A 22,122-nucleotide genomic window follows, 5' to 3' on the forward strand; every position below is an offset into this window, starting at 1 on the left:
CAGCCAACACCACACTGGGTTACCATGGCTACAGAGTAACAACATCAGGTGCAGTTATTCCTCCCACTTTTTTTGTGTTTCAAAATTATTTTAGCTATTCTGAGTCTTGTGCTTTCCCATAAACACTTTTTTTTTTCTTTTTCTTCTTCTTTTTTTTTTTTTTTTCTTTGAGACAGAGTCTTGCTCTGTTGCCAAGGTTGGAGTGCAGTGATGCAATTTCAGCTCATTGCAAACTCTGCCTCCTGAAATTCAAGCAATTCTCCTGCCTCAGTCTCCTTAGTAGCTGGGATTACAGGCATGCGCTGCCACACCCAGCTAATTTTTGCATTTTTAGTAGAGACGGGGTTTCACCATGTCGGCCAGGCTGGTCTGAAACTCCTGATCTCAGGTGATTCGCCCACCTCGGCCTCCCAAAGTGCTAGGACTACAGGTGTGAGCCACCGCGCCCGGCCTTTTTTCTCTTGTTTTTTGAGAGGGAGTCTCACTCCTAACCAGGCTGCACGGCCCTGCACCAATGTGTTCATGTCATTTCACATACTTTTTTTCTTTAATTAGGGTTGAGTTTCCTCTATAGGCCTTCTGAGCAGCCAGAGATCACACACTTAAATGAGCACCTATTAGCTACCAGGCATATTATGTTTTCTTTTATAAATAAAAGGCTCAAAATGCACACATGCATACACATAGATAGTGACCAAAAGGTATTTCAGTTTAAAAGCTACAGTAGAAGCTCCATAAGGATGGTGACTTTTCCCTGTTTAGGCAGCTTATTTAACAGGCATGGTGGCAGGCGCCTGTAATTCCAGCTACTTGGGAGGCTGAGGCAGGAGAATCGCTGGAAACTGGAAGGCGGAGCTTGCAGTGAGCTGAGATCCGGCCACTGCACTCCAGCCTGGGCAAAAGAGCAAAACTCCATCTAAAAAAGAAAAAAAGAGCGGTGGCTCAAGCCTGAAATCCCAGCACTTTGGGAGGCCGAGATGGGCGGATCATGAGGTCAGGAGATCGAGACCATCCTGGCTAACACGGTGAAACCCCGTCTCTACTAAAAAATACAAAAAAAATAGCCAGGCATGGTGGCGGGAGCCTGTAGTCCCAGCTACTCGGGAGGCTGAGCCAGGAGAATGGCGTAAACACGGGAGGCGGAGCTTGCAGTGAGCTGAGATCTGGCCACTGCACTCCAGCCTGGATGACAGAGCGAGACTCCGTCTCAAAAAAAAAAAAAAAGAAAAAAAGATACTCAGCTGGCGTGGTTCACACCTGTAATCCCAGCAATTTGGGAGGCCAAGGCGGGTGGATCACGAGGTCAGGAGATCGAGACCATCCTGCCTAACAAGGTGAAACCCCGTCTCTACTAAAAAAAAAATACAAAAAAATTAGCCGGGCCTGGTGGCGGGCGCCTGTAGTCCCAGCTACTCGGGAGGCTGAGGCAGGAGAATGGCTTGAACCCGGGAGGCGGAGCTTGCAGTGAGCCGAGATCGCGCCACTGCACTCCAGCCTGGGCAACAGAGTGAGACTCCATCTCAAAAAAAAACAAAACAACATATACTTTTCTGTGCTGTTTGGCTTCCCTCCACATTATGAACTTTAAAAATCTTGCAAGAAAATAACAATCATGGCTGACACAGGCTGTAAGAAAGAAGGGGGATAACAATGATTATTCAGCAAGGTAGGAGGGACTACAATGGCACACAGACTCGCCATTTTGTACTGTATCATATATGTCAATATTGTCATCTCAGCAACAGATTTTTTCCTTGAGAGTTCTATTTCTCCTCAAATGGACTAATCTCACTAATCATTCAATTCTTCTTTCTGATATTACTCTTATTTCATTGATTCCCAGACAACAGATGGTAACATGTACATTTTATGTGCCAATAAAAGGCTGCCTGAGGCACGGTGCCTCACACCTGTAATCCCAGCACTTTGGGAGACCGAGGTGGCCTGAGGTCAGGAGTTCAAGACCAGCCTGGCAAAACCCCGTCTCTAATAAAATACCTTAATTAGCTGGGTGTGGTGGTGTGCACCTCTAATCTCAGCTACTTGAGAGGCTGAGGCGGCAGAATTGCTTGAACCTGGCAGGCGGAGGCTACAGTTTGAGCCAAGATTGCACCACTGTACTCCAGCCTGGATGACACAGTGAGACTCTTAAAAAAAAAAAAAAAAAAAAGGCTGCCAATTAAACCACGTCATTGATTAACCTGATTTGATTTCAGATGTTAAAATATGGCAAGATATGCATCACAGAATAAAGGAAATACAGTAAGTCTTTAGGGTTCTGTGTCAGGACTAACTTCCAGGTATAGGCCTTACCTTATTTTCTTGCACTTTGCTTAATTATCCTATGCAGATGCTGCATTTTTTACAAGTTGAAGGTTTGTGGCAACCTGTGTCAATTAAGTCTATTGTCACCATTTATCAAACAGCATATGCTCTCTTTGTGTCTCTGTATCACATTTTGGTAATTCTCAAAATACTTCAAACTATTGCATTATTATTATCTGTTATGGTGATCTGTGGTAATTTTTGTTGTAACTATTGTAATTGTCCTGGAGTGAAAGGAACCACACGTATATAAGACAATGAACTTAGCAGATAATTGTGTGTCCTGACTCCTCTACCAACGTGCTATTGCTCACTCATACACACGCTCTGTCTTTCTCTTTCCTCAGGCCTCCCTATTCCCTGAGACAAAACAATATTGAAATTAGGCCAGTTAATAACCCTACAATGGCCACTAAGTGTTCAAGTGAAAGGAAGAGCCAAACCTCTAACTTCAAATCAAAAGCTAGAAATGATTAAACTTAGTGAGGAAGGTGTGTCAAATGAAAGGCCCAAACTTAGCCCTCTTGTGCCAAACAGCCAAATCATGATGGCAAGAGAAAAACTTGAGGGAAATGAAAAGCGTGACTCCAGTGAATATATGAATGACAAGAAACTGAAACAGCCTTGTTGCCAATAGGGAGAGAGCTTTAATGGTCTGGATAGGAAAACTACCCAAAGAGAGCTAACATTCTCTTAAGCCAAAGCCTAATCCAGAGCAAGGTCCTGACTCTTCATTTCTGTGAAGGCTGAGAGGCAAGGAAGATGCAGAAGAAAAGTCTGGGCCAGCCAGGCGCGGTGGCTCATACCTGTAATCCCAACACTTTGGGAGGCAGGCGGGTGGATCACCTGAGGTCAGGAGTTTGAGACCGGCTTAGCCAACATGGTGAAACCCCACCTATACTAAAAATACAAAAATTAGCTGGGCATGGTGGCGGATGCCTGTAGTCCCAGCTACTCAGGAGACTGAGGCAGGAGAATTGCTTCAACCTGGGAGGCGAGATGAAGGTTGCTGTGAGCTGAGATAGTGCCACTGCACTCAAGCATGGGCGACACAGCGAGACTCTCTCAAAAAAAAAAAAAAAAGTCTGGGCCGGGTGTGGTGGCTCACGCCTGTAATACCAGCACTTTGGGAGACAGAGGTCAGGAGTTCGAGAACAGCTTGGTCAACATGGTGAAACCCCATCTCTACTAAAAATACAAAAAAATTAGCCAGGCGTGGTGACGAGTGCCTGTAATCCCAGCTACTCAGGAGGCTGAGGCATGAAAATCGCTTGAACCCAGGTGGCAGAGGTTGCAGTGAGCTGAGATCACACCACTGCACTCTAGCCGGGGCAACAGAGTGAGACTCCTTATCAAAAAAAAAAGTATGTATTTTGTAAGGCTATAGCTGCCACAGATAGTAGTGATTCCTTGGATGGATCCAGGGAAAGTAAATTAAAAACCTTCTGGAAATGATTCACTATGCTAGATGCCATTAAGAACATTCTAGGCCAGGCACAATGGCTCACACCTGTAATACCAGCACTTTGTGAGGATGAGGCAAGAGGATCACTTCAGCCCAGGAGTTTAAGACCAACTTGAGCAACATGGTGAGACGCTGACTCTACAAAACATAAAAAAAATTAGCCAGGCGAGGTGGTGCATGCTGGTAGCTCCAGCTATGTAGGAGGTTGAGATGAGAGGACATCTGGGGCCTAGAGGTCGAGGCTGCAGCAAGCCATGGTTGCAGCACTGCACTCCAACCTGGGCGACAGAAAGAGATCATGTCTCAAAAGACTTTTTTTTTTTTTTTTGAGACAGAGTCTCCCTCTGTCGCCCAGGCTGGAGTGCAGTGGCTTGATCTCTGCTCACTGCAACCTCTGCCTCCGGGGTTCAGGCAATTCTCCTGCCTCAGCCTCCTGAGTAGCTGGGATTACAGGTGGGCACCATCATGCCCAGCTGATTTTTTTTGTATTTTTAGTAGAGATGGAGTTTCAGCATGTTGGTCAGGCTGGTCTTGAACTCCTGACCTCGTGATCTGCCCACCTTGGCCTCCCAAGGTGCTGTGATTACAGTCGTGAGCCACCGTGCCTGGCCAAGACATCTGTTCTTAAATAATAAGACTGAAAAGTCAAAATTAGTGGATCATGAGGTCAGGAGATCGCGACCATCCTGGCTAACACGGTGAAACCCCGTCTCTACTAAAAACACAAAAAAATTAGCCGGGTGTGGTGGCGGGCGCCTGTAGATGCAGCTACTCAGGAGGCTGAGGCAGGAGAATGGCATGAACCTGGGAGGCGGAGCTTGCAGTGAGCCAAGATTGTGCCACTGCACTCCAGCTAGGGTGACAGAGTGAGATTCCGTCCCCCTACAAAAAAAGAAAGGAATCTTTATTCTGAGGAAGTCTCAACAGCGGGTTTAAAATATTCAGTACAGGCCGGGCACAGTGGCTCATACCTGTAATCCCATCACTTTGGGAGGTCAAGGTGGGCAGATCACTTCAGGTCAGGAGTTCAAGACCAGCCTGACCAACATGGTGAAACTGTCTCTACTTAAAAAAATACAAAAAAATTAGTGTGATGGTGGGTACCTGTAATCCCAGCTACTTGCTCAGGAGTCTGAGGCAGGAGAATCACTTGAACCCAGGAGGCAGAGGCTGCAGGGAGCTGAGATCGCACCATTGCACTGCAGTCTGGGTGACAAGGGTGAAACTCCATCTTAAAAATAAATAAAATAAAATATTGAGTGCACCATGCTGTAAACACGTGCTGTCATCCAGGCTTTGTTCTTCCATTTATACAGGGAAAAACAGATTCGTTATTTTCAAACAACATAAACTCTTCAACATGAAGCCTCTGACAACGCGTAAGTAAAGAGAATCAGATCAGTCACTGCCACACATGCTCACTGAATCCCCATAGGTGTCAGTCCAGTGTGTCAACTCTGGTGTCCAGCAAGAGCACAGATACTTGGGAACTTTCCCACACTAGACACACTGGTACAAGGTTGCCTGAGCACGTACCTTCCTGTACTTGGTCAGACAGGAGCTGTCCCTGAAGGCTTTGCCACACTGATTACACTTGTAGGGCTTCTCACCAGTATGAGTCCTCCGGTGCCAGATGAGGCCCATGATGTTCCTGAAAAGTTTGACACTGGTTACAGCCACAGACCTTCTCACCAGTATGAATCCTCTTGTGCCTTATGAGGTACATAATCCCGATGAAAGTTTTTTCACGGCCGGGCGTGGTGGCTCAAGCCTGTAATCCCAGCACTTTGGGAGGCCGAGACGGGCGGATCACTAGGTCAGGAGATCGAGACCATCCTGGCTAACACGGTGAAACCCCGTCTCTACTAAAAATACAAAAAACTAGCCGGGCGAGGTGGCGGGCGCCTGTAGTCCCAGCTACTCAGGAGGCTGAGACAGGAGAATGGCCCGAACCCGGGAGGCGGAGCTTGCAGTGAGCTGAGATCCGGCCACTGCACTCCAGCCTGGGCGACAGAGCGAGACTCCGTCTCAAAAAAAAAAAAAAAAAGAAAGTTTTTTCACATTGTTTAACTCACGAGATTTCTTTCCAGAATGATTTTTTGGATGCAAAAGAGGTGACCGCTGTGGTTGGAGAATTTTCCACACTCCATACACATAGAGGGTTTCTTTCCAATGTGAATTCTCCCATGTTTAATAAGTTATGTGTGATCAGTGAAGGCCTTTCTCCAACCAGTGCATACACAGGGATCTCCTCACGTGTGAATTCTCAGATGGACAATAAGGTGGGAGACATCAGAAAAGGATTTTTCACATTCATTACATTTGAATAGTTTTTCCCCAGTATGACTTCTGAGATGCAAAACAAGGGAAGAGTGGCAGCTGAAGGCCTTCCCACAGCTGGGATTCCTTTCACAGGGCTTCTCTCCTCATGCTTGGTAAAGGGTCTTCTCATGCTTGGTAAAGGTGGACCAGCATTGAAGGCTTTCCCACTGATTGCATTTATGGGATTTCTCTCCTGTGATTTTTTTTATGTACAATCAGGTTGTAATTCTTAGAGAGGGATTTTCTGCAGTCATTACAGGTATAAGGGCTCTCTTCAGTATGAGTCCTCTGGTCACTGATGAAATGAGATTTCTAACAGATAGTCTACATTCACTGCAGTCATTTTATTCATTTTCAGAGATACTGCCATTGTGTTCATAAGGACATGTGTCCTTATCAAACACCACCTCATGTCCTTCTCCTTTGTGTTGTTCCTTTCTCTGGCAATTACATGTTCACTAAGGTGCGCAGAAAGGCTGAAGGAGTTACCACCTTCGTTACATTTTGAAGGCTCATCTCCTTGTTAGATCTTCATCCAGGTGCCTAGGTTGTCCACCCTGGCTGATGGCTGCTCTACAGTCATCATTTTCCTCAAGAATTTGACCTTTAGAGCCTTTCTGACAATTATGTATGTAACTAATATATTTAACCTTTGAATCATGTTCACAGAAACCTGTTGTTCAAGGACCTCTTTGACATGCAGCTAGGACTGAGCAGATGACCACAATGGTCACGGTGACCACAGCCCCTCACAGATGCTCTGGGTCCTTGTGCGTGGATGCCGTTTGCCTCAAATGCACCTCTGGATTTCTATGGAGCATTTCTACCTGGTCCTCACATTCCCAGACTTCTAATGCAGATAAACATGAATCATCCCCGAAGAACCTTTTCATGTTCACAAAATTGGATGGTTCTTTCCCAAAAACATCCCGAGTTAATGCTTCCATTTGACTTTTGTTTCCCAGGCTGAACAGGAAAAGGGGAAAATTTGTGAATCCTTAGAGAAGAAGCTGCTAGAGTTAGAATGGTAGTGTGTAAATATTAACATCAGCCAGGCCAGTATCTACTATATCTGATGCTGTGCCCATTCTGTGACACAGCAATTCCACTTGCAAGTGTACAACAAAGAGAAATGTGTATGTATGTTCATAGAAACCTTCTTCATAATAGCCTGAGACTAGACACTACCCAAATGTCACCAACTGGGGAATGGTAAAATACCACACATTTACAAAAGTGAATAAACTAAGAGTACACAAAAATATGGGTACATTTCTTAGGCATATGAAAGAGGAAGTATATTTACTGAAAGTGTACAGTATATTTACTTTGTGAAAACTTTTAGTTTTATGTTTATGTATTTTTTTAGCATGTATATCGTATTTCCAAAGAAAGCTTTTACAAAATCATATGTGCACACACACACATCCTACCAAAATAAATTAACCAGGTATATACAGATTTTGAGTTATACACTTGCATGGTAGGAAGAGAATATGAAGATGGATGAAGGATAGCAAATAAATATCACTTTAGATATTATGATTTTTAAAAAGGGACAGGGTCTAGCTATGTTGCCCAGCCTAAACTCAATCTCCTAGGCTCCTCCCACCTCAGCCTCCTAAATAGCTGAGACCACAGGTGCATGTTAGCACTCCCAGCTAATTTTTTTTTTTTTTTGAGATGGAGTCTCGCTCTGTCACCCAGGCTGGAGTGCAGTGGCGCAGTCTCAGCTCACTGCAAGCTCCACCTCCCGGGTTCATGCCATTCTCCTGCCTCAGCCTTCCGAGTAGCTGGGACTACAGGCACCCGCCACCATGCCTGGCTAATTTTTTTGTATTTTTAGTAGAGACAGGGTTTCACCATGCTAGCCAGGATGGTTCCAATCTCCTGACCTCGTGATCCCCCTGCCTTGGCCTCTCAAAGTGCTGGGACTACAGGAATGAACCACCACGCCCGGCCACTCCCAGCTAATTTTTAAACAATTATTTTCTGTAGAGATAGGTCTATTTTGCCCAGGTTGGTCTCAAACTCCAGGTCTCAAGTGATCCTCTGGCTTCAGCTTTCCAGAGTTCTGCGAGTATAGGCGTGAGCCATCATGCCCATCCTCTAGCTGTATTTCTGAAGTCCCTTCACTGAAGAGAACTTGATCTCCAACTGTCCCCAAGATGCTTCTTCAGTGTCTCCTGATGCTTTGCTTTTCTGTCTATCCAAATACAAATCATCTTCCACTCTCCTCTCCACTCCCATTACCATTCTCACTTCACCTGTCCCACCCACTTGCCTCCTCTGAATCCAGATATGCATACTGGACTGTCTAGGCCTCCCAACCCTTAGAACTCTGCCCGTCATTACACCCTGAAGAGACCAAAGGCTGTGGCATGGCCCATGCTGCTTCTCCCTGAGTCTTCCCTATCCCAGTACACAGCCACCCCATTTTCTCAGTGGAAGGGACTAGAAACCTGCTCCACTGGGATGGACATCCTCCATTCTCCACTCTCCCTCTTCTCAAAAGTCACACCTATGCTGTCAGCTCTGACTTTCAAATACACCCAGTATCCTACCAATTTACACTTCCTCCACCACTGTGGTCCAAGCTGTAACCACCTTTTTATTATAAACTGAAGCATAATTTAAACAGAATAAATTCAAAGTGGATGACTCACTGAGTCTTTAGATGTATTTTCATGAGTTTTCATATGTGTACGCAGCTGGGCAACCAGGACAATCCATGATATAAAACATTCCCATTTTTAGGCCAGGCGCGGTGGCTCACACCTGCAATCCCAGCACTTTGGGAGGCCAAGGCGGGTGGATCACAAGGTTAGGAGATTGAGACCACCCTCATCCACATGGTGAAACCCTGTCTCTACTAAAAATACAAAATATTAGCCGGGCGTGGTGGCAAGCACCTGTAGTCCCGGCTACTCGGGAGGCTGAGGCAGGAGAATGGTGTGAACCTGGAAGGTGGAGCTTGCAGTGAGCCAAGATCGCGCCACTGCACTCCAGCCTGGGGGACAGAGCGAGACTCCGTCCCCAAAAAAAAAAAAAAAAAAAAAAATTCCCATTTTCTGGAGGTAATCACTGCTCTAACCTCCATTACTACCATTACTACAGACTGCTTTGATTGGCCCTGAACTCCACGTAAGCAGGACTGCACCATCCACATGCTCTTGTCTTGGACCTGTGGCATTCAACAGTAGCTCTCAGGGTTGTTTGCATGGTTAAAACTGAACCCCCCGAAAAAAAATTTTTTTAAGACAGGGTCTCATTCTGCTACCCCAGCAGGGGTGCAGTGGTGTGATCACAGCTCACAGTGGCCTCCAACTCCTGGGCTCAATCAATCCTCCTGCCTCAGTCTCCAGAGTAGCTGGGACTATAGGTATGCGCCACCATGTGCAGCTACTTATAAAGTTTTGTTTTTTTAAATAGAGACATGGTCTCACTATGTTGTCCAGGCTGGTCCTGAACTCCTGGCCTCAAGCAATCCTCCCACCTTGGCCTCCCGAAGTCCTGGGATTACTGGCATGAGCCACCATGACCAGCATGTACCAAACAATTAAAAAATAATTAATACCAATTCCTCTCAGACTCTTCCAAAACATGAAGAGGGAACACTTCCTAACTCATCCTATGAGGCTAGCATTACCTTGATACCAAAGCCAGGCAAGCACACTACAAGAAACCTAGAAACCATATCCCTTAAATGTTCATGGAAAATCTTCATCAAAATACTAGGAAACCGAATTCATCAGTGTATTGCAAGGATTATACCCCATGACCAAGTAGGACTTATTCATGGAATCCAAGGATATTTCAACATATGAAAATTAATTAATGTAATACATCACAGTAACAGGATAAAGAAAACAACATGACCATCTCAAATGATGCATTAAAAGCATTGCACAAAATTCAGCACCCGACCCCTGCCTTTCTTTACTTTTTATTTCATTTTTTTTGAGACCAGTCTTACTCTGTGACCCAGGCTGGAGTGCAGTGGTGCAATCATGGTTCCCTGAAGCCTTGACTGCCCTGGGGTAAGGTGACCCTCCCACCTCAGTCTCCCCATAGCTGGGACTACATGCACAAGTCATGACTCCTGGTAATTTTTTATTTTTTGCACAGATGGGGTTTTGCCACCTTGCTTAATCTGGTCTCAAATTCCTGTGCTTAAGCGATATGCCCATCTCAGCCTCCCAAAATGCCCAGATTACAGGTGTGAGCCATTGCACCCAGCCCTAACACCCTGGCATGATTAAAATAAAACACTCAATAAACTAGGTGTGGAAGGAAACTACCTCAAAATAATAAAGGACACATATGAAAAATTCACATCTTACATCATGCTCAATGGTGAAGGACATTAATAAAACTTGGCTGGGTGCAGTGACTCATGCCTGTAACCCTAGTGCTTCGAGAGGCTGAGGTGAGAGGAATGCTTGAGCCCAGGAGTTTGAGACTAATGTGGGCAACAGAGTGAGACACTGTCTCTACAAAAAGTAAAAAAATTAGCTGGGGCCGGGCGCGGTGGCTCAAGCCTGTAATCCCAGCACTTTGGGAGGCAGAGACGGGCGGATCACGAGGTCAGGAGATCGAGACCATCCTGGCTAATACGGTGAAACCCCGTCTCTACTAAAAAATACAAAAAAAACTAGCCGGGCAAAGTGGCGGGTGCCTGTAGTCCCAGCTACTCGGGAGGCTGAGGCAGGAGAAAGGCGTGAACCCGAGAGGAGGAGCTTGCAGTGAGCTGAGATCCGGCCACTGCACTCCAGCCTGGGTGACAGAGCAAGACTCCGTCTCAAAAAAAAAAAAAAAAAAAAAAAAAAATTAGCTGGGCATGATGGCATGCATCTGCAGTGGCAGCTGTTCAGGAGGCCAAGGTAGGAGGATCACTTGAGCCTGAGTTCGAGGCTATAGTGAGCAATGATGGCACCCGTGCACTCCAGTCTGGACACAGTGACACCCTGTCTAAAACACAAAATAAATAAAACTTTCTTCTAAGATCGGAAACAAGAGAATTATGGCCGCCTTCACCACTTCTATTCAACGTAGTATGTATTGGAAGTTCTGGCCAGAACAATTAGGCAAGAAAAACAAATAAAAGACATCTACAAAAGGAAAAGAGGAAGTAAAATTATCTCAATTCACAGATAACGTGATTTTACATAGGGAAAACACTGACGATTACAACACGCACAAACCTGTTGAAACTAACAAATTCAGCAATGTTGCAGAATAGAAAACCAACACAGACGCCAGGCGTAGTGGCTCAAGCCTGTAATCCTAGCACTTTGGGAGGCCAACACGGGTGGATCACGAGGTCAGGAGATCAAGACCATCCTGGTTAACACGGTGAAACCCCGTCTCTACTAAAAAATACAAAAAACTAGCCTGGCGAGGTGGCGGGTGCCTGTAGTCCCAACAACTCGGGAAGCTGAGGCAGGAGAATGGCGTAAACCCGGGAGGGGAGCTTGCAGTGAGCTGAGATCCAGCCACTGCACTCCAGCCTGGGCGACAGAGGAAGACTCTGTCTCAAAAAAAAGAAAAAGAAAAAGAAAAAGAAAACCAACACAGAAAAATCTGTTGCATTTCTATACACTAACAATGAACAATCCAAAAAGAAAATTAAGAAAAAATTGCATTTATAATAGTATCTTAACTAAAGAGACAAAAAACTTACACACTGGAAACTACAAAACACTGCTCAATGAAGTTAAAGATGATACAAATAAACGAAAAGACGTCACACGTTCATAGAAGACTTACAAAGGCTCACACAAACACCTGTCCACTAAAGTTATGGTCACTTTATTCACAATGGCCAGTAACTAGAAACTATCCTGATGTCTTCCAATGAATGAATGGTTAAACAAACCTTGGTACACTCATACCATGTGCAATGATTTGAATGCATGCCCTCCAAAGTTGGGAAAAATATATACATATGTGTGTATGTATATATAAATATAGATAGATATGTAGATGTTTTGTTGTTACTGTTAGAGACTAGGTCTCCCTATGTTGCCCAGTCTGGTTTCAACTCCTGGGCTTAAGTGATGCTCCTACCTCAACCTCCCAAAGTGCTGGGATTGTGGGCATGAGCCACCACACCTGGCTCCATGTGCTGGAAAATTAAATTCCCAATGCAAGAGTGTTGGGAGGTGTAGCCTTCTGGGAAGCGTTTAGGTCATGAGGGGTCTCAGAGGTCTGCTCTCATGAAAGGATTAATGCAATTACAAAAAGGGCTTGCAGGAGGAGTTTGCTGTCTTTCTTCCTTCTGCCATGTGAGGACACAGCAAGCAGACCTTCACCAGACCAAATACCTGTGCCTTGATCTTGCACTTTCAGCCTCCAGAACTACAAAAAACAAATTTCTGTTCTTTGTAAATTACTCAGTCTCAGGTATTGTTATAGCAGTAAAAAATAAACTAAGATACCATAGAATACTTGTCAGTAAAAAGGAACTACTGATACAGTAACTTGGATGGACCTCAAGGAAATTCTGAGTAAAAAGAAGCCGATCTCAAAAATATATATACTTCATTATTCCACTTTCCTAACATTTACCAAATAACGTAATTACAGAGACGGAGCACAGACTAATAGTCGACAGGGCCAGGCGCTTATGCCTGTAATCCCAGCACTTTGGGAGGCCAAGGTGGGTAGATCATTTGAGGTTAGGAGTTCGAGACCAGTCTGGCCAACAGGGTGAAACCCCATCTCTAGTAAAAATACAAAAAAAATTAGCTGGCTGTGGTGGCACATGCCTGTAATCCCAGCTATTCGGGAGGCTGAGGCAGGAGAATTGTTTGAGGCCAGGAAGTGGAGGTTGCAGTGAGCCAAGATCACACCACTATACTCCAGCCTGGGTGACAGAGCGAGATTCTGTCTCAAACACAAAAACAAAAAAACAAAAACAAAAACAAAAAAGAAGTTTTTTGCTTTTTAGTTAGGGGTTGGGGATGGGAGTGTGAGGATGGCTACCCAAGAGGAGCACAAAGGGGTCCTGCAGTGAGCTACTGTCAAGAATCTTGATTATGGTGGTTACACAAAGCTTCACAGCATAAAATTTCACACAACGGGCCGGGCGCGGTGGCTCAAGCCTGTAATCCCAGCACTTTGGGAGGCCGAGACGGGCGGATCACAAGGTCAGGAGATCGAGACCATCCTGGCTAACCCGGTGAAACCTCGTCTCTACTAAAAAATACAAAAAACTAGCCAGGCGAGGTGGCGGGCGCCTGTAGTCCCAGCTACTCCGGAGGCTGAGGCAGGAGAATGGTGTGAACCCGGGAGGCGGAGCTTGCAGTGAGCTGAAATCCGGCCACTGCACTCCAGCCTGGGTGACAGAGCGAGACTCTGTCTCAAAAAAAAAAAAAAAAAAAAAAAATTTCACACAACGACAACATACACAAATGAGTGCATATATAATTAGTGAAATCTGATAAGCTCTGTAGGTTGTTCCAATGTCAATTTCCTGGTTTTGATACAACAAATCACTGCATCCCATATGCAAAATATTAACACTGGGAGAGGCTAGTTGAAAGGTGTACAGTACCTCTCTCTATGTTTCTTTGTAACCTCCTGTGAATCCTAATTATTTCAAAATAAAAAGCAAAAAACCACAACAGTGCAAAAACCTTGTCAATAGAGGAAAATGATGAGACAAGTCTCAATCATCTTAGGAAATTTATTTGCTAAAGTTAAGGACGCGTCCAGTAGACAGGTCTATGGCTTTCTCCAAAAGTGATTTTGAGGGCTCCAAATTATTTAATTAATTTATGTATTTATTTTTTGACATGGAGTCCCGCTCTGTTGCCAGGCTGGAGGGCAGTGGCGCAATCTCGGCTCACTGCAATCTTCGTCTCCCAGGTTCAAGCAATTCTCCTGCCTCAGCCTCCGGAGTAGCTGGGATTACAGGCACCCACCACCACGCCCGGCTAATTTTTGTATTTTTAGTAGACAGGGTTTCACCATGTTGACCAGGATGGTCTCAATCTCCTGACCTCGTGATCTGCCCGCCTTGGCCTCCTGAAGTGCTGGGGTTATAGGCATGAGGTACTGTGCCCGGCCAAGGGCTCCAAATTTAAAGGGGGCTGGGTTATCCAAGGCAGGTGGATAACTTGACGTCAGGAATTTGAGATCAGCCTGGCCAACATGGTGAAACTCCGTCTCCACTAAGAATATAAAAAAATTAGCCGGGCATGGTGGCACATGCCTGTAATCCCAGTTACTGGGGAGGCTGAGGTAGAAATGCTTGAACCCAGGAGAGGGAGGTTGCAGTGAGCAGAGATCGTGCCACTGCACTCTAGCCTGGGTGACAGAGTGAAACTCCTTCTCAAAAAAAAAAAAAAGTTTAGGCCAGGCGCGGTAGCTCACACCTGTAATCCCAGCACTTAAGGAGGCCAAGGGGGGCAGATCACCTGAGGTCTGGAGTTTGAGACCAGCCTGGCCAACATGGTGAAATCCCGTCTCTACTAAAAACACAAAAATTAGCCAGGCATGGTGGTGGGCACCTGTAATTCCAGCTACTTGGGAGGCTGAGGCAGGGGAATCACTTGAACCCAGGAGGCAGAGGTGTTGCAGTGAGCCGAGATCGTACCACTGCACTCCAGCCTGGGCGATGATGTGAGGCTCCGTCTCAAAAAAAAAAAAAAAAAAAAAAAAAAAAAAAAATTTAAAGGGGAGCGGGCTGGATATTGAGAAACACAATTTTCATGTAAAGAAAAGGGTCAGGGGCCGGGTATGGTGGCTCACGCGTGTAATCCCAGCACTTTGGGAGGCCGAGGCAGGTGGATCATGAGTTCAGATCGAGACCATCCTTACTAACACGGTGAAACCCCATCTCTACTAAAAATGCAAAGAATTAGCCGTGGTGGCAGGCACCTGTAGTCCCAGCTATTCAGGAGGCTGAGGCAGGAGAATGGTGTGAACCCAGGAGGTGGAGCTTGCATGAGCGGAAATCATGCCACCGCACTCCAGCCTGGGTGACACTCTGTCTCCAAAAAAAAAAAAGGGCAGGGGAAAAATGTGGGGAATGTACATTACGGTAACATAGACAAAATGGGGTAAGAGAACAATCAGATATGCATTTGTGTCTGGCAGGCCGGGGTGACTGCACTTGTAAAGACAAGCTATCAATGTGCATTGCCATGGTTAAGTTTTAACAACAGCTCACCTGGAATTTCCTTGTGGGCAAAATATGGGGGAGGCCTGTAGCATTTCATCTTGTAGCCATCTTATTTAGGAACAGGGGAGGCAGGTTTGTTTGACCCAGTTCCCAACTTGACTTTTCTCTTTGGCTAAGTGAGTTTGGAGTCCCAACATTTAATTTCTTTTCACAACCGTGGCAAGACTTGGCTCAAAAATAATACCATAATGGCTGGGTGCAGTGGCTCATGACTATAATCCCAGGATTTTGGGAGACTGAGGTGGCTGGATCACTCGAGGTCAGGAGTTCGAGACCAGCCCAGGGAACACAGTGACACTCTGTCGCTACTAAAAATACAAAATTAGCCGGGCATGGTGGCATGCACTTGTAATCCCAGCTACTCGGGAGGCTAAGGCAGAAGAATCACTTGAACCCGGGAGGCAGAGTTTGCACTGAGCCAAGATCGTGCCATTGCACTCCAGCCTAGGCAACAGGCTGAGACTCTGTCTCAAAAAAAAGATGATAATAATAACGCTATAATATAATTAGGAATTGGGAAATTTTGAAAAGGATGGGTTATCACATGATAACAGGAAATTATTGCTCATTTTCTTAGGTGTGATATGGTATTATGGTTATGCAAAAGAATGTCTTTATTATTAGAATATATGACCCAACATATTTATCAGCAAAGTGTCATACTTGTAATAAATATATATACATGTAGACATACACATACATAAACATATGCACACACAAAAATACATATATGCACAGATATATATACAAACATACATACTCATATATACACAAAATATACACATATATCATACAAAAATACATATATACACATATATGCCCCCACACAAATATATACATACACAAATATGTATACACATATGCACAAATATACATTAATACATAATATATAATTGTGTTATATATTACAGGCATATAAAACAAATATGGCAAAACATTAATTAGTGAATCTTGGAGTGGGTGATGGGCATTCACGATACTCTTTTTGTTCAACTTCTCTGTTAAGAGTATTTTAGAAACTTGTCAAAACATAAAGTAGGCAAGGGAAATAGAAATGCCTCCTGGAGAGATATTCCAGGATCATCATTCATTAACACCTTGGTGAGGTGAACTTATAACAGGTTTCTCAAAAGGCATTCAAGAGATGGTTGTTAAGTGTTCAAGGGGGGAAAATATGATGCTAGCCAGAAGCTGTTAAAAAACAACTATGGAGTTACCACCTGAGAAAATGCTAACTTATAAGGCCCTTTCCAGGCAATAGGTTTTGTTGCAGGACAGTAAAGGAAGGCCAGAAGTGTCAGCCTCTAAAAACTGGAGTCAGGGCAAGGCAGAGCTGTCCAAAGCACTCACAGGTTCCTGTGGCAAACCCTGGAATTAACTGGCCCTCTAGCTGCTCCCAGTGGTTGGCAGCTGATACAAATTCAATCTCGTTTAATCTCTTTGCGAGCTAAGTATGTTTCTGAGAAGACAAGTTAAGTGAAAATACGGCAAATAGAATTCTACTCTGGATCCAGCAGGGAGCTTACTATTTAAATAAAACTTCAAATTCTGTTTAAATATTTTATATTAAAGATATCACTGCAAAATTAATGCATGTTCATTGCAGAAAATCTGGAAAACATAAATAAGTACAACGATAATAATCTATAATCCCACTGTTGAGCCTTGGGTGCATTTACTTCCTCTTTTCTTCACAGAGAATCATTTTGAAACAGGTGGAGTCAACCTGTATATATAACTTGGATCCTTTTTTGTTTTTCCTAGTTAACATTATATTATGGGTAGTTCCCACAACGTTAACATGTCTTTATTAGTGTAAAACATACCACAGCCTCTCTGAACAACAATTCAGAAGAACTAGGTTGAAATAAAAAATCCTAAATGCTAAGAGATGTGGTGGATCAACACTGGCATCCTTTTTACAATGACATAAATCAAAATTCAAAAGTAGTATCAGAGGATCTCACATTTAGTAAGCATGGTTTCATCAAACTTTTGTTCCAGTTAGATATGTATGCAAGTCATCATGTACATGTGTTTCTCTCAACGCTTGTGTGAAAATTTTGAAAACCTCCTGGCTAGAGAAACCCTTACAAGGATACACATTCAACATGTCCCCTAAAGCACTGGTGGAAACGCTGAAAACCTGGAAATTTCCAAGATGTTCATCAACAGGAAAGGCAAAAAAAAAACAAACAAAAAACTGTGGCATTTTCACAAGGTAGGATACTATAGAGCAATGAAAGCCGGTGTGCTGAAAGCTTCACCTAGTACAAGGTTGGGGAGAGAAGCAGGTTGCAAAGTTTCATAGCACGGAAAGCATGCCAATTTCAAACATATGCACGCAAGCACACACAAACACCCCATACTCCATATTGCCTGAGGCACTGGTATTACAAAGGAAAATGCTCTAAAAAAACAAAAAAATGGCCTGGGCACACTAGATAGATGTGCAGTGGATGCATCACACACCTCCTCTGTGATCTTAAGTCTGTGGGAAAAGGGCCAGCTTCCTGTAGTCACAGGGAAGGCCCTTTTTCTTTCATTCTGCAAATATTTACTGAACACGTCCTGTATGCCAGGCCCTGTTCTAGGCACCAATAATTCAGCAGTGGATCAGACAGATGAAGACGTCAACCTCAGAGTAGGCATTCTAGTATGGGAATAGGCAAAGAACTGCAGAATCTTGTCACTATCAAATGCTCACTCTCTGCAAACTGAGGAAGCACACAGACCAGCAATCCAGTTTCTGAGTTAGAGCCCCAGACCGTCCAAATCTCTATCCACTGCCTACAACCCCAAAACCAAGCAACCTCAGAGAATGAACTGCCCAAGGAAGAAGCTAGGGCACGGAATTTCACTCTGATGCAAGCTCTATCATCACCTACAACCCAGCAGCAAACAGTCCTTAGCCCGGCAGCCCCAGTCCTAGGGCATGTGAGGATTCTGCCTGTTACTGAGTAAGGAGAGTGTTTAGAGGACAGATATGACCTGACAGGCTTCCACTGAATCGTGAGGAGGCCAGAGGCAGGGGAGCAAGAAGATACCTGTACCAGGGAGAAGAGGTGTGGTGATGTGGCTGAATTCTGGAATTATGTTATGTTATGTTATGTCATTTATTTATTTATTTTATTTATTTATTTTGAGACAGAGTCTCGCTCTGTCAGTGCTGGAGTACAGCGGCACGATCTTGGCTCACTGCAACCTCCACCTCCCAGGTTCAAGCGATCCTCCTGCCTCAGCCTCCCGAGCAGCTGGGATTATAAGTGCATGCTTTAGGAGACATGTTGAATGTGTATCCTTGTACGGGTTTCTCTACCCTGGAGGTTTTCAAAATTTTCACACAAGCGTTGAAAGAAACACATGTACATGATGACCTGCATACATATCTAACTGGAACAAAAGTTTGATGAAACTATGCTTACTAAATGTGAGATCCTCTGATACTACTTTTGAATTTTTATTTATGTCATTGTAAAATGCCAAGCTAACTGAATTCTGGAAATATCTTAAAGGTTAAGGCATGGCATTTTGGACAGAGACGATGTGGGGATTGGGGAAAAGAGAAATACCCAGGTGGACGAAGAGGACTGTGGGTGGAAGGAGTCACTCCTTACGGAGACTAGAAAGACTGAGTTTGAGGGAGAGCAGATGCTCAGCTGAGGATACCAAAGTCTGAGAGGCCTGTCCCTGGGGATCAGCATTCGGGCATCAGAGGTTTGTGGAGAGGCCAGCCCAGTATACAACCGCAGGGAAGCGAGGAAGGGCAAGTCAGTGGAGTCAGAACCCAGCAGGGAAGGGAGGAAGCCTGGCAGGGAATGTTCACAGTGGGTAAAAGGGGAAGGAAGCATCCGCACCAACCCTAAAGGGGCAGAGGAGGAAGCCATCTCTTGGGGGAAGGAAAAGGAGGAAGAACAGGGTTGTCAGGGACAGTAGGATGAAAAATGGGGAAAACGTCCTAGGGAGTAAGACACGGGAAGCAGAATAGGTTGTTCAAGTCCAAATCTTGTGAGGAGAGGAGAGGGAGAAGGGAGGGGCGTCCGCACCTGTGCAGGAAGAGACGAGGGGTCCACACCCTGGGAAGATTAGAAAAGGTCATCTGTGCCTGCAGGGAAAAAAAAAAAAAAAAAGAATACTGGTGAGTCCGGGGTTAAGGGAAGGGAGAAAAAAAAAGGGATCCGCTCCAGTGGGAGGGGAGAGGAAGAGAAATGAGTCCCCGCCCCAAACGGAGAGAATAGGTGGTCTGCGCCCACCAGGAGAGAGAATTAGAGGGTCCGCACTCCACGCGGAGAGGGGAGGAGATTCGGGGTTTGCATCCCACTGGGGAGAAGGGGATAGGGGGCCCACGCCCCATGAAGAGGAGGGAGTAGGGGGCTCGCGCCCTGCGGGGAGAGGCGTTAAGGGGTTCGCGCCCGGCGAGGAGATGCGCGTAGAACGCCCGAGCCCCAAGCGGAGAAGACACGCGGGAGGGTCCGCGCCTGACGGAGACAGTTCCTCACGCCCGCCCCGCCCGGAACCACAAGCCGGCGCCCCTAACAAGTCCCTGCCCAGAGCAGGGCTGCCGCGTACCCTCCCAGACAGAAAGAGCAGCCACGCAGCCACGGCCCAGCCCCAGCCGCTCTGGAGTCCTTGACGCCACCTTCACTAGGTCTCGGCTCCGCGACCGGTGGGCGGGAATGGAGGAAACTGAGACCCGAGAGGCCGCGAGAGGACAGAATTCACTTCCCGCGGCCGCAGCGTCCACCTCGGCGCGCTCTCGGGCTCTGCGCATGGGCGCGCAGAGTTCCCGGATGCGACATTTCCGGCGACACCGGACACTGGAGGCGAAGCCTAGTGTGTCGGGGGGGGCAGGGCCGTGTCCGCAGCTGCCTGGCAGCCAGAACCTGGGAGCGCGCGCACTGTTACCTTTCAGGGTCCTTTGCCCTTCGCCTCTGCTGGTAGGTGAGGTTTAACAGACGAAAAAACGCCGGGAGCGCCTGTGGACTGCCCTTGAGCCGCCGCGGACGAGCACCTTGTCTCTCAGATTGACCAGCCCTACATCCCCTTGCGAGCCTGCACCACCCTGGTCGCGCGTGGTCGCAGCAGAATCTCGTTCACACGGGTCCCATTCGTAGGCTGCTGTGTCTCCTTCCTCTCAAGGCGTAGGGGACTGGGGCCTGGAGTCACTTCTCTACTGGGGTGTGGAATGACCCAATGGACATTGACACCTTCATGCGGTCGTTTAACGCTCCGTGCACAATAACCATTTTACTCGGTTGTGTGATGCTGCATCGAAAATAACCCATTTACACGCTGTATAAGACTCCACGACACAATAGCCCCTCTACGCGGTTATGTAAGACTCCATGGCACAATAACCTCTTCATGCGGTTGTGTAACTCTCCATGGCACAATAACCCATTGCCATGCATAACGTTCCGTGCCAGAACAACCACTTTACGCCACTGCGTAACACTCTATGGCACAATATCCACTTTACAAGGCTGTGTAATACTCCATGGCACAATAACCCTTTCATGTGGTTGTGTAATCTTCCATGGTGCAATAAGCACTTCACTTGGTTGTGTAATCCTCCAGGGCACAATAATCATTTTATGTGATCATATAAAATGTTCCACTGTGAATACACCATTTGCTCATTTTCCTTCCTGTCAATGGATATTTGGGCTGTTTCCAGTTGGGAGTTACTACAAAGGAAACTGCTATGAACATTGTGTGTGTATCTTTTGATAAGCAGGTTTGTATTTCTGTTGGGTGAATGCCTAGGACTGCAGCTGTCTCTTCATGGGTGCACATGTTCAGGTTAGGAGATAACACTAGTTTACAGTGCCCCCTACAGTGGTGTATAAGATTCCCAGTTGCTGCACATTCTTGTCAACACTTGGTACTGTTATTTTCATTTTAGCCATTAGTGTGGTTTCTCTGATGAGTGGTAAAGTTGGGCACATTTGCATGCACTTATTGGCCATTTGGACTTTTCCTTGTTTATGAGGGGGCTGGTTCAAGTCATTTGCCAACTTTTCTATTAAGTTTCATTCTTATTGAGATGCTGAGTTCTTTATATATTTGGAGGCCAGTCCTTTGTTGGCTCTACAATGGTCTTCTCCCACTCTGTCACTTGCCCTTCTTTCACTTGCATAATATTGCTTTCTGATGAACACAAGTTTTTGTTTTGTTTTGTTTTGTTTTTGTGTGTTTTTTTTTTTTTTTTTTTTTTTTTTTTTTTTTTTTTTGAGACAGAGTCTTGCTCTGTTTGCCCAGGCTGGAGTGCAGTGGTACGATCTTGGCTCACTGCAACCTCTGCCTCCCAGGTTCAAGCAATTCTCCTGCCTCAGCCTCCCAAGCAATTGGGATTATAGGTGCATGACATCATGCCCAGTTAATTTTTATATTTTTAGTAGAAATGGGTTTTGCCATGTTGGCCAGGCTGGTCTCAAACTCCTGACCTCACATGATCCATCCACCTCGGCCTCCCAAAGTGCTGGGATTACAGTTGTGAGCCACTGTGCCCGGCCCCTTTCCAGTTTTAAAGCCAGGAACAGGGAGTAGAGTCCTCACACTTCAGCTCTCTACTTGCTCCTTCCTCAGCATCTGACTCCAGCCTGTAATCTCTGCTTTTAAGGGCATGTGTGCTAGATTGGGACCATCCACATAAATCCAGGATACCTTCTTCTCTATCCTGTGTCCCACTCATTTCAGCCACACTTGCAATGGCCCAGGCTACCCCAGAATCCATCTGGAACTCACCTAGTCCACATCTCATATCCTCTTTGGTCAGGAGTTTCTATCCTCTGTGATTGAATTACAGTAGCCTCTCCTG

The 22,122-nt window shown here is 45.6% G+C and overlaps 1 protein-coding gene across 1 annotated transcript in view; it reads right to left on the reverse strand.

Annotated features, from left to right (window-relative positions):
• Positions 1–20,060, reverse strand: part of LOC105488060 (zinc finger and SCAN domain containing 18) — a 38,043-nt gene extending 17,983 nt beyond the window's left edge. Inside the window, exons 1-2 of the mRNA XM_024794821.2 lie at positions 19,872–20,060; positions 19,349–19,407 (exon numbers count right to left, since the gene is read on the reverse strand). The gene's annotated coding sequence lies outside the window, so the exon portion shown is untranslated. The remainder of the gene's footprint in view (positions 1–19,348; positions 19,408–19,871) is intronic.
• Between the last annotated feature and the right edge of the window lie 2,062 nt (positions 20,061–22,122).

Source organism: Macaca nemestrina, chromosome 20 (genome assembly GCF_043159975.1).
Source record: "Macaca nemestrina isolate mMacNem1 chromosome 20, mMacNem.hap1, whole genome shotgun sequence".
NCBI classification, from domain to species: Eukaryota; Metazoa; Chordata; class Mammalia; order Primates; family Cercopithecidae; genus Macaca; species Macaca nemestrina.